General features: G+C 34.1%; 1 protein-coding gene across 12 annotated transcripts in view; it reads right to left on the bottom strand.

Moving 5' to 3' along the window:
• Nucleotides 1-12022, bottom strand: part of NAALADL2 (N-acetylated alpha-linked acidic dipeptidase like 2) — a 1565958-nt gene that overhangs the window by 1538395 nt on the left and 15541 nt on the right. For 6 of the 12 annotated variants that reach the window (XM_055083842.1, XM_055083845.1, XM_055083840.1 and 3 more), the window contains exon 2: nucleotides 10312-10358. The exons of 5 other annotated variants lie outside the window; for them this stretch is intronic. The gene's annotated coding sequence lies outside the window, so the exon portion shown is untranslated. Of the gene's footprint in view, nucleotides 1-7782; nucleotides 7849-10311; nucleotides 10359-12022 lie in introns of all 12 variants that reach the window. One more of the 12 variants, XM_055083869.1, reaches the window with a different exon arrangement.

Genomic DNA, 12022 nt, shown 5'->3' with positions numbered 1-12022 from the left:
GAGCTGGAGGAATCAGACTCCCTGACTTCAGACTATACTACAAAGCTACAGTAATCAAGACAATATGGTACTGGCACAAAAACAGAAATATAGATCAATGGAACAAGATAGAAAGCCCAGAGATAAACCCATGCACCTACAGTCAACTAATCTATGACAAAGGAGGCAAGGATAAAAATGGAGAAAAGACAGTCTCTTCAATAAGTGGTGCTGGGAGAACTGGACAGCTACCTATAAAAGAATGAAATTAGAACACTCCCTAACATCATATACAAAAATAAACTCAAAATGGATTACAGACCTAAATGTAAGATTGGACACGATCAAACTCTTAGAGGAAAACATAGGAAGAACACTCTGACATAAATCACAGCAATATCTTTTTTGATCCACCTCCCAGAGTAATGGAAATAAAAATAAAAATAAACAAATGGGACCTAATGAAACTCAAAATCTTTTGCACAGCAAAGGAAACTACAAACAAGACGAAAAGACAACCCTTAGAATGGGAGAAAACATTTGCAAATGAATCAACGGACAAAGGATTAATCTCCAAAATATATAAACAGCTCATGCAGCTCAATATTAAAAAAACAAACAACCCAATCCAAAAATGGGCAGAAGCCCTAAATAGACATTTCTCCAAAGAAGACACACAGATGGCCACGAGGCACATGAAACGCTGCCCAACATCACTAATTATTAGAGAAATGCAAATCAAAACTAAAATGAGCTATCACCTCACACTGTTTAGAATGGGCATCATCAGAAAATCTACAAACAACAAATGCTGGAGAGGGTGTGGAGAAAAGGGAACCCTCTTGCATTGTTCGTGGGAATTTAAACTGATACAGCAACTATGGAGAACAGTATGGAGGTCCCTTAAAAAACTAACAGTAGAATTACCATATGACCCAGCAATCCCACTACTGGGCATATACCCAGAGAAAACCATAATTCAAAAAGACACATGCACCCCAATGTTCATTGCAGCACTATTTACAATAGCCAGGACATGGAAGTAACCTAAATACCCATCGACAGATGAATGGATAAAGAAGAAGTGGTACATATATACAATGGAATATTACGAAGTGGTACATATATGCAATGGAATATTACTCAGCCATAAAAAGGAACGAAATAGGGTCATTTGTAGAGATGTGGATGTATCTAGAGACTGTCATACAGAGTAAGTGAGAAAGAGAAAAACAAATATGGTATATTAACGCATATATGTTGAACCTAGAAAAATGGTACAGATGAACCAGTTTGCATGGCAGAAATTGAGACACAAATTTAGAGAACAAATGTATGGACACCAAGGGGGGAAAGTGGTGGGGCGGGGGGGGTGTGATGAATTGGGATATTGGGATTGACATATATACACTAATATGTATAAAATGGATTAGTAATAAGAACCTGCTGTATAAAAAAAGTGAATAAAATAAAATTCAAAAAAAAATGTTCTAATAGGTCCAACATTTATTAAGCTAAGAGACTGTAGTGAACAATATACTAAAAGCAGCACTGGGAATTAAGACTTCACCAAAGTGCTGTGAAGAAATGAAGCAAATTATCACAAAAACACTAACCTAAAGAAGTGTATTTAACAATGGACACCCAGATATCCTGTGTGTGAAACCCAATCTCCCTTAATAAAACCTCTCAAACCCAAATTCTGTTAAGGTTGGTCCTGAAGGGACAGTCCTTACATGGGGTCATATGGCTTTAAACACTACTGCTTCCTAGGATTTTCTCATTGGGAGTCCTACTAATTATGCTTGACACACCATGCTGCTAGGTCACAGTAGACACATTCCAGAAAAATAGGAATACTGTATCCTTCCCTTGGTCCTTTCCTTAATAGCACAAATGAAACACAATTACCAGCCAGCATGATACAAGTTGAATGCAATGGCCAACTAGTAGTGGTCACCTAAATCCATTTTCCCTTGCTTCATAGTAACAGAGTTTTAGCTCAGTAGCCAAGCATACAGAGACTATACTTCCCAGCCTTCCCTGCAGCCATGTGTAGCCATGTGGCAAAGTTCCAACCAATGGAACGTGAAAATTTTCAGGCACTTTCTTAAAAGGAAATTGTTTGCCTTCTACTTATGCTTTCTCCTATTTCTCAAACTAGAATGCAGAAATGGTAGTGACCCAGATCTAACTTTCCAGACAAGGACAACTTCCTCCTAGACTACAAAGTAAAAACATGTAACAAACTTGGGACTGGTAACCTTGTGAAACTAACCACTTTGACAACCTTGACTACCCTACTATTGCTATGTCAAGGAGAAATAAGCTTCTATCTTTTTTAACCCAATGGATATCTTTGTTACAGTAACTTTGTCTCTCAAATACACACACAAACAGATATACACAAACATATGCACATACACAAAGATTGGCCAAGGGAGGTATTAAGAAAAGGTAAAAACTTTTTTAAGTACAATAAAAGAAAAAAGGTGTGTGTAGGTTTAGGCATCAGGATATAAGACTACAACTAAGAAATAAAAATGAGTAAAAATTAATAAACAGAAAGAAAATAAAAAACTGACTAAAATAGAAGAATGACATCAGAAACAGATATTTTCTGTGCTCAGAAAATTGATGTTATTGCAAAAGCATTAGAAAGAAAAATACACTGTAGTTCAGACACCTTGTTTTATATTCAAACAATTACTTCTCACAAGCAGAAAAGCACAGTAATTCAAATATAATTAACAACTGTATTTGGAAATATTTAAATACATTTAAACTTTCAGTGAATTATAAAACAAATATGGTATCTTAGCTTGATTAAATAATGACAAATAAGAATTTAGCAGAAAAGATACTGAAACTCACCCAGTAAACATTATTGAATATGTACTAGACAGACACTTGTGCTGGATTTGGGGATACAAAGGTAAATAAAACACAGTTCCTATTTGGGAAAAGATCACTAGCAAATGTCACTAATTGTGTTGATATATAAAGATAAACATTCTTCAGTTCAATTGTGTCAAAATTACTTTATTATCAATTTTTTTAACAATTTTTTAAAAACACAGTTATACATAATCTCTTTAACACAATGATCCTTCAAGAAAAAGTTTTCACTGTGTTTAAAAATGAGTTTCAAGACAAAAAAATTTATTTCGAAATGTAATGAAAATTCACATTACATATACTTTAAAATTATTAATGCCTTTTAATCATTAAAGCATTGTTCCAGAAGTAAGATATTGAAGTTAGTTAGGCCTTTATATATAAACCATCTGCTCAATAAGGACTGTAAAATGCTTAAAAATAACAGCATGTACTAACTTATTCCTTTCTATTCTACATGAATTTATTCTAATTATTACAGGAAGGAAAATACTGGCAAACACCTTGATATTTCATTTACATTTTCACCTGAAAAGTGAATCATAGAATAGGATATCTTAAAGTGTTATCTACCTAAAAATGACAAATATTTAATCTAATGAAAAATAATCTATAATTAATCTAACAACATTCACTTGGAATTTGTCAAAATCAAACATTTTATTTGTTTTAACTCACTTTAATGCCTTAAAATTCTGGAGTAACTAGCTGTTATATTAGACAAATTCTGTCAAGTGAAAACATAATTGTAACAATTTTATTCATTTTAAAAAACTGTTTGAAGCTTACAAACTATCCTACCATTTTTATGTGAAGGAGAAATAAGCTTCTATCTTATTTAAGACAATGTAAATGGCTCACTGATGACAACCCCCCCAAAAAAAAGTGCCAGAAATTACAATAATATAAGAAACTAAGGCAAAATTATACAAAAAAAGAAATGAAACTAACAACCAACTTTAAAATGATCATTTTAGAGTTTAACATATGAAGTTTTGTACTATGAAACCTGTTATTATGTAACTTTAAACTAAAAATTGTTACAGATATAGGTTAGAATAAGATACTACAATCTCATAAATATTATTTCTTTAAATATAAAACACTTTTTAAAAACTTGAACATTAGTTTGTGGAATAAGCCTACAAACTAAAAACAATAAGATATAAATCAAGAAAATAATAAAGGTTAAAACCAAGAAATATTATAGCTCAGAAATATGAGGTTTTCTGGAATTCCTTATTTTTTCCCACCAATACATATATCAGCATCCTACTTTCCAAATATGCCTTCTAACCTCTAGTGATTACTTTTAAATTTATTTCTTTCTCAACTTTGCATTCTTCAGAAACTTCTACTTCTTTTTAAAAAGGCACCTGAGAGAGTAATTTTCAAAATCTGACTACAAAAAGAAAAAAATTGGAAGATAATTAATCATTAGTGTATAGCATTAAATTTAGTTTTTAGGATTCTCACAAAAAGAACTTCAGATATACCTACATATACCTACATATCAGGTATCAGGTATTCTTCACTCAAAGGTTGGCTTTCTCCCCTTTGAATATGATAGCTATTTCTCAAAATAAAAGAGTGTATGTAAAATCATATCAGCTTATCTAATCACCCTTCAACTTGACTCCCAGGCTTCCTGTCAAGCTTACCTATAAAGGTCCTTCTCAGATAGCTGAAATTTTTCATTATTCTTTAATCCTTTTCTCTCAATGTTCCAACACTGTTACAGTTTCCAGCAAATGGAAGGCTTTTTACATAGTAGGACAAAAGCATACAGAGCAGAGATAGTTGAGACCTCTAAGCAGCCCTTCAGGTTCTTCCCCACAGGAGATTATGTGCTATAATGCAGATTTCACTGACTCTCTGCAGGATCTCACAAAATCTGCAAATTCCTCCTTGCAGACCCAGCAACAAAACCATATTTTCCTAATTGTCTCTTCTGTACAATTGTTTGTTTTATGTAGCATTCTTCTAAAGAAGGTGATTCACTGTGCACAAGTTATCAGAGGCTGAGCAATTACTTTTACTTTTAAACTCTGCATGTTTCCAGGGCTAATTAAAGCCCAGAAATATATAGACTGTTCACAGTAGCTTTGTAATATGACAGAACACTGACAATGAAGCAAATGGGATAACTGAATTACCATGTTTATAAACCAGAATCTACTAGCACCTCTACGTTACCAGTCAATCAATTAAAAAGAAAACAAATAAACCTCAATTTTGTGGGACCCTTCCCTATTCTAACTCTGCAATATGAATTGACTTGTTTTAACTAACTTTGTGGTGTATTAATACTTGTTCTAAATGGTCCCTTCACCTTTCCTTACTTTCACTTCAAGAGCATAGTGAAAGCAATTGTCTCCTAATTCAAAGATGCACATACACTGACACTCACCTCTCTACCAACAACTGACTTAATTCTCTAAACTATCTCAATCTTGTCAATTTTGAACCCAGATTTATCTTTATTTTTCAGAGCACCAGCCATTTTAAAGAGATTTCTACATTACTGAAGATTTTTCTGTTTCATCTTAGCAACTTTTCATTGGTTTTCATAGTACTTCTATATTTTTATTCCTAAAAAATATTTTTTAAAAGTCCATGGTATCCTCAAAAAATATTTGTTAAATATTTTAAGAACTGCTCCATTATTAAAATAGCCCAAAAAATCATACAGAGAGGAAATTTTCCTTCTGATTTCAGTAAATGTGTGAAAATAAAATGATTATATATTCTGATTTGATTTCCATTTGGAAATATAGTGCTGTCTTTGTGTTGAGTTCTGAAGAATTTTCCACAAGTCAAGGATACATGCTCTAATAATCATTCCTTTATGGAAGTAAGGAACAACATTTAAGAGGAAATATTTAAAGAAAAAATATTTAAAAACAAAAATCAAGGTGTTTCTATGGGCAAACTAATATTTTTCTCATGCCTTCCATGTAAAACAATGGTATTAAATGAATAGAATATTAAAAATTAAAGATGCTTTAACAATAAAACCCTGAGAAACAATAAATCATGCCTTGTTACATGATGAATTCCTAAAATAGTCTAAATGGAATACAACCATAGAACACACAATTCATTATATCCATTTCAAATTATTCTTTTAATGAGATATAAAATTCATAACTATAATGCCAGATAAGCTATTTATTCTTTAAAGTAATTTTAACATATAGATATTAGAAGGACAATAACTCACACACACAGTTATTGTCTTAGAAGTTTTCCCCCCCCCCCCCCCCCCCCCCAGGGATCGAACCCATGCGCCCTGAAATGGAAGTGTGCAGTCCTAACCACTGGACTGCCAGGGAAGTCCCTCTTAGAAGTTCTTCAAAGTACATGAGGGAGTTGTGGTATAGAAAGTCTAATGCTATCAAAAAGCATCTTGTTAAATAAAAATGTAAACTAGTTTATTATCATATATTGTGACTATTTCCAGAAATAGTCTTAACATTTAATTAATTTATTTTCAAAATAAGCCTGTGTAATAAAGTTTATCATAAGGCTAGGAAAAGGGATGTTGAAGAAAGTTTCCCGAAGTAATATATATTATTTTGAATAGCAATCTACTTTTGCACAGAGTAGTACTTTTTCCAACATGAATAAAAAGATCTTAAAGCAGGGAAAAATCCACATAACCTTATCAAGGGATCTAAGGACCAAGCATTTTGCTCAATAATCTTGTCTACAACACTATCCATCTTTTCCTAAAAAATGAAAAATATGATTGAAAAGAATAATAAACTCAGATAGGACCCATATAACCAAAAGAATGTTTATAATATAATACTGACAAACTGTTGCTGTACTCTTGAAATCAATAAAAAATACATTATGAGTAAAAAAATCAATAATTCATGCAACCATCAGTATTAATACTGGAGTAAAACACTTCATTTCGCATACAACTGAGGTAAAACGCTTCATACTAGAAAAAACTTAACTAGTGAAAAAACTATAGTGAACGAGTAGTATTTCATTCCTTACATTCTATTTAGCATCTTTGCATACATTTTCTAAAGTATATTTATGACTCTCAAATTGCATAAGGACCTCCTGTTAAGGTTCAGGGTAACTTAACAAAAGGAGCCATATGTACTTACATTTTACAATCACAATACATCCATCACAACTAAGCTGAAGCTGCCAGACCAGTCATAGAGAACAAGGAGTTTTTCAGATTACAAAGAATAGGGAGGGGAAAATTCCAGGAATTAGCCAGCATGTAATTGAGGGGATGGGAGAAGAAAAGGAAAACCTAATCCTAAGAAGAATCTCTTCAATAAGCTAACTCAGTTGAAGAGAAAAACCTCAAGAAAACAAACTTCCCTTAATTTAAAGATTGAATATTTATGCAAACAACTTGAATGTCCAGCTACAGAGAAATAGTTAGATTTATTACGGCCAAGTCAGATGATATACCATGCAGTCATCAATAATTACACTTATAAAGTTAAAATAATATTTTAAAAATACTCTATACATGTTATGTTGAAAAAGCAGAATGTTAAAATATCTGGTATGATCTCAAAAATATAAGGAAAAAATAAAATAGAAAAAAAATCAGAAGTAAAAAATGCTGAGATTTTAACAGGGCATCTCTGGGTAGTGAATTATAGGTGACATTTTTTTCTATTTCTTTATATATTTCTAGGCTTTCTAAATGTTCTGCAATGCCTATACTATTTTGATCACTAGAAAAAAGTTTATAAACATAAAATTTTTCAAAGAAAATATTCTCTGAAAGTCAATTTGAAACTAATGTAACAAATCAGAGTAATACTCTATGTTTAAATAGTTGTACAGTTGACACTACACTTGAACATGGGTTTGAACTACGTGGGTCCACTTATACCTGGATTATTTTCACTAAATACATACCACAGTACTACACAATACTCAGTTGGTTGAATCCACGGATACAGTACCATGCACATGGAAGGCCAACTGTAAAGTTAAAAGTGGAATTTCAATTGGTGGGAGGCAAAGGCGGGGTCGAGAGGAGGGATATATGCCCCTGACCCTCAAGTTGTTCAAGGCTCACCTGTACTTTGCTCTCAGAAAACAACACAACAAGTAAACAAGTCTTATATACATGATCTATATCACCTGGATCTTTCTAACCAAACTTTTTCAAATAGAAGTAAATGCTAAATGCTTCCATTTTTCCCATACTGCTTTTATATATGAGCAAAAAAGCCAACCAAACACAGAACTACTCTTTGAATTATTTCCCTTCCTTCTACAAGAGGAAAACACATTTAGGGCTTATATGATATGGAGAAGAAAAAAATCAAAAATAGTTTTTAGTATGCTTTATTCTGTATGTTTGATTCCAGATGCTATGACTCAATGCACTCTAGCATATCCACTTATTATGGTGGATTATTTATGGATGTTATTGGTGGAGGGAGAGGGGGAATTGTTTTTATTTTTGTTTTGTTTTTTCATTTTGCTTTAGCAGCATGCGTTTATGTTCCTATAAAGTCAGATTATCTGGAAAGCGGGTTTCATTTTTTTAATCCTGGTAATGTTGCCATTATCCCACTAACATGTTAAGGCAACTTTCCCAAAAATTAAATAATTTTTTCAAATCACTTCATAATTACAGACCATGTATAATATAACATGCAGGTGGTTTTGAAAACATGAACAAAAGGCAAGATTGCTGTCATTAGGTGCTGTACTACCACTTTGTAAAGCTTTAGTGGAATCCCATTTCAAAGACTGTATCCAAGTGAAGAAACTATCTTTGAAGCTTAGAGTGGTATACTTGAAGATCACGAAGCACTTTAAAAATCAGCATTTTAAATTCCCGTTTTGAGGGAAAAACAGTCAGTGATTCCATAACTGGGGTAAGAGTACCACATGAATCCTGTGCAGACAGCAAGAATTCCAAATAAGCATTCTTCCAAGTCATTGTCCACTGCACGTTCTTCACATGTAAACCTTATTTAACACCAATCCTGAGAAAACCAACTAAATAAACAGTCTTCATCTTCATTTTCCCCATTTCCCCACTATCCTCAAATCTGACATCTCCTCCACTTTAAAACACACTTGTCTCTTAACACCTCTTTCATTCCAGGCATCTAGCCCCAAATGTCACCCAGTGGTTCTATTACAAGAGGCCTCCTCTGGGCTTTTCTCCCTGAACAGCACTATAGATTTTGGATGAGCATCTCCTACACCTTTTGGACTTCATGGACCCATAAAGCTAAAAACAAAGCAGAAAAAAACAAAACAAAATATATATATATATATATATATATATATATATATATATATATATATATATATATGAGAGAGACTTGATATAGGGTTATCAACTTTTTCTCAATAATGTTACTAGAAAGAGTAGGACAGATATGATTATAGAATAAAAGAGAGTGGAAAAACTCACTGCATAATCCTTATTTTCTCATTTTGTCAAAGACCAGTGGAAATTTCCTAAAAGCCTTGGGAACCACTCTTCTGGACCATCCCTTCCTTAGAACCCTTCTCCCCTCACTCTCTTGCCCATTCCCTCAGGTTTTCCTCTGCCCTGGAAGAATAATGGCTTGCTAGTCTATCTTCATAGCCCCCTAAGAGATAAGAGAGTCTTGAAGAAAATATTAACTAAATTAGGAAGCAATCCTGAGTCGCTTAGTAGCTCCACTAGAATAATGTGAAATAAAGAATAAAAATGCACTGAAAGTGCTTCTGCACATTTTAATAAAACAATGGGAAGGTCATTACTTGTAACAAAGTTGGTGTTTTTATTTTTAAACACCAATATGTAGATTTGGATAGTGGAAAAGACCTGGATTGTAAGGCAGAACACCAACTTCCAGTCCCAGCTTGATCTCATTTGAGTCAGACCTATGTGAGTCTGAGCAGGTCATTTAATACTTCTTTATAAATGAAAAGGGGTAAACTAGATGACCTCTTAAAGTAACTATACCTCTAAGAATAGGAATAATGTTTTCTAGAGAATACAATTAATTAAATGTAAAACAGTGTCAACTTTTGTATCCCAACACTTGTGCTTATTTATTAGTTTTACTTTAATTAGTTATATATTTCCAAAAAGGATGTGATGTGGCTTCTAATGAAGGACACATAAGACTGTTATAGCAAAAAAGTGACATTCTAAAAATATTACACTTCTTTTTTCAAGTTTACCAACCTCATTTTTCACACTCAACATGTTCAATATCAGTAGAAGAAGAAATAGAGTGAGCTGAAAATGGAGTAGGTAAAATAAACTTTTGAAAAAGCAAATCCTAAATATATGTTATAAGCTACTGCTATCTAATAATATTAGCATCAAACCATCATCTCTCGTCTATGTAATAAAATACAAATCAGACTCTCAGATAAAATCAGTTATGTAAATTTTAAAAAAAATAAGACAAAACAATATCTTACCATTTAGTGACTTTTATTTTCTCATTCCTCCAAGTACAATAAAAGCTCTGTGAAAGGCAAATCAGAGTATTCATTTTTTCTCTCAGCAAAGAATAGCTCTCAGTGTTTACTGAATTTAACTGAAATGACCTGAATTCTAGGCCCAAATTGTCTACAGTTATCTGTTATCACTATAAAAATAAAAAATCCTGATTTCCTAGATCCGTCCGCAAACCATGTTTCAGGCCATATATCCCTATATTTATTTTGCGAAAAAACACAGCCAAGCTGATTTAATCTTTCTATTTCTCTACTTTTCCTCATGCCATCCCTACCGTGCAGTGTAACTTGTTGCCTTTAAGTGTCCCCAGAAGTGAACATGTGCCCAGCAGATGGCATTCCTGAGACCTACATGTGACCCATTTATAATTAAGTTCAGCTCCAATTCTGTTATTGACCTTCCCTCATTCCTGTTCAGCTCCTCCTGCTTAATACAACTCTTGAACATCTTTTATATTCTCAGGCTTCCTGCTTCTTTACTCACAAAGTTCTCCTTATCTACTTATATCAAGTGTCTTTGGGGACTACCTCAAAACAGACCACCCTTGTATGACCCTAGAAGTCATCGTCCTCCTCATTCCTGCCCCACTTACCCACCCACCCATTCATATCCTCCCAAGCACACCTACCCACCCCCTCCACCCTTCTCCCCACACAAACACACACAATGCGTGCGATATCTCAAAAAGGGGCCAAACATGGCCCTATTGGCTATTCTCAAACAGTTTCAGGTAGGGAAATCCTCACTTCCTATCTATTAGTCTATCTTCTCCTTTCAGTGCACCAGCTTTGCTTAAGCAGCAAAAGGCAGTGAAGTGTAAGATGAAGCTGTATCTTCAACCCCCAATCACACCTGATGTGAGCCTAGGCAACCTTTGTGTGCCTGGCAAAGCTAAGTATAGGGATACTTATCAGTTTATAATCTATTTGGGGAAGTACATCTTCACAAGGGATGTGGGGGAGGAATTCGGGAACAGCTTTGGTTTGGGCTGTTATGTTATTGCACATTATAGGGTACTTAGCTTTTGTCATGAAGACAAATTTATTTAAAAAGTTTAATAAGGGGACTTTCACATGGTGGCGCAGTGGTTAAGAATCCGCCTGCCAATGCAGGGGACATGGGTTGGAGCCTTGGTCCGGGAAGATCCCACATGCCGCGGAGCAACTAAGCCCATGAGCCACAACTGCTGAGCCTGTGCTCCAGATTCCACGAGCTGCAACTACTGAGCCCACGTGCTGCAACTACTGAAGCCCGCGCACCTAGAGCCTGTGCTCAACAAGAGAAGCCACCGCAATGAGAAGCCCGCACACTGCAATGAAGAATAGCCCCCGCTCGCCTCAACCAGAGAAAGCCTGCTCACAGCAACAAAGACCCAACACAGCCAAAAAAAAAAATAAATTAAAAAAAAAAAGTTTAATAAGCACACTCTGGGCAATATAATGATAGGCAAGGAGACAAAGAATAAAAGACGTGTCTGCTCATGTGGCAAATAAAACATGGCGGGGGGGGATGAAGATACATTGAAAATGGTGCTATAAATAAGGAAATACAAGCTTTAAATGATACATTACAGAAGATGGACTTAATTGATATTTATAGGACATTCCATCCAAAAACAACAGAATACACATTTTTCTCAAGTGCTCATGGAACATTCTCCAGGATAGATCA

The sequence above is a fragment of the Physeter macrocephalus genome, chromosome 1 (genome assembly GCF_002837175.3).
Source record: "Physeter macrocephalus isolate SW-GA chromosome 1, ASM283717v5, whole genome shotgun sequence".
In the NCBI taxonomy this organism is placed as follows: domain Eukaryota; kingdom Metazoa; phylum Chordata; class Mammalia; order Artiodactyla; family Physeteridae; genus Physeter; species Physeter macrocephalus.
The sequence above is the reverse complement of the archived record's forward strand: the minus strand, read 5'-3'. Positions and strand labels throughout refer to the sequence as shown.